This window comes from Otolemur garnettii, unplaced genomic scaffold (assembly GCF_000181295.1).
Source record: "Otolemur garnettii isolate 467f Iridium unplaced genomic scaffold, OtoGar3 scaffold00077, whole genome shotgun sequence".
NCBI classification, from domain to species: domain Eukaryota; kingdom Metazoa; phylum Chordata; class Mammalia; order Primates; family Galagidae; genus Otolemur; species Otolemur garnettii.
In genome coordinates, this window is record NW_003852472.1 from 8,387,918 (window position 1) to 8,388,565 (window position 648).

The window sequence follows — 648 nt, forward strand, 5'->3', positions numbered from 1 at the left end:
TTGAGCCCAAGAGTTTGAGGTTGCTGTGAGCTGTGACGTCACAGCACTCTACCCAGGGCGACAGCTTGAGACTGTCTCAAAAAAAAAAAAAAAAAAGAATTGGAGACCAGCCTGAGCAAGAGTGAGACCCAGTCTCTAAAAACTAGCCGGGAGCTCTGGTGGGCACCTGTGATCCCAGTTACTTGGGAGGCTGAGGCAAGAGGATCACTGGAGCCCAAGAGTTTGAGGTTGCTGTGAGCTCTGATGCTATGGCACCCTACTGAGGGCAACGAAGTGAGACTCTGTCTCAAAATAAAAATACTTTGTATCTGCTAAACATTTAATAAAAACAAAAATGATTCACCATTGAACTGGAAAGTCGCTGGTGTGCAGTAGATGGTCTCAAATAACCGCATACCAGTTTAAGGCAGTAGAAGTTCCTAAGTATCTCAAAGTAGTCAAATATAGAAGTTGACATGATGTAAGTCATTCAGAGGCATGAAGGAAAATTGATTATAGACCCCAAACATACGTCTTTTGACGCAGGTATCTAGTAAAAGCTTTCAGCTAGCTTCCAAAAGCAGCTGCTTAACATCTAGTAGAAAGTAATTCAATTTTTATATAAAACATTAAGGATAGGTAAAACTTCTGCCCTCAACATCGTACCCT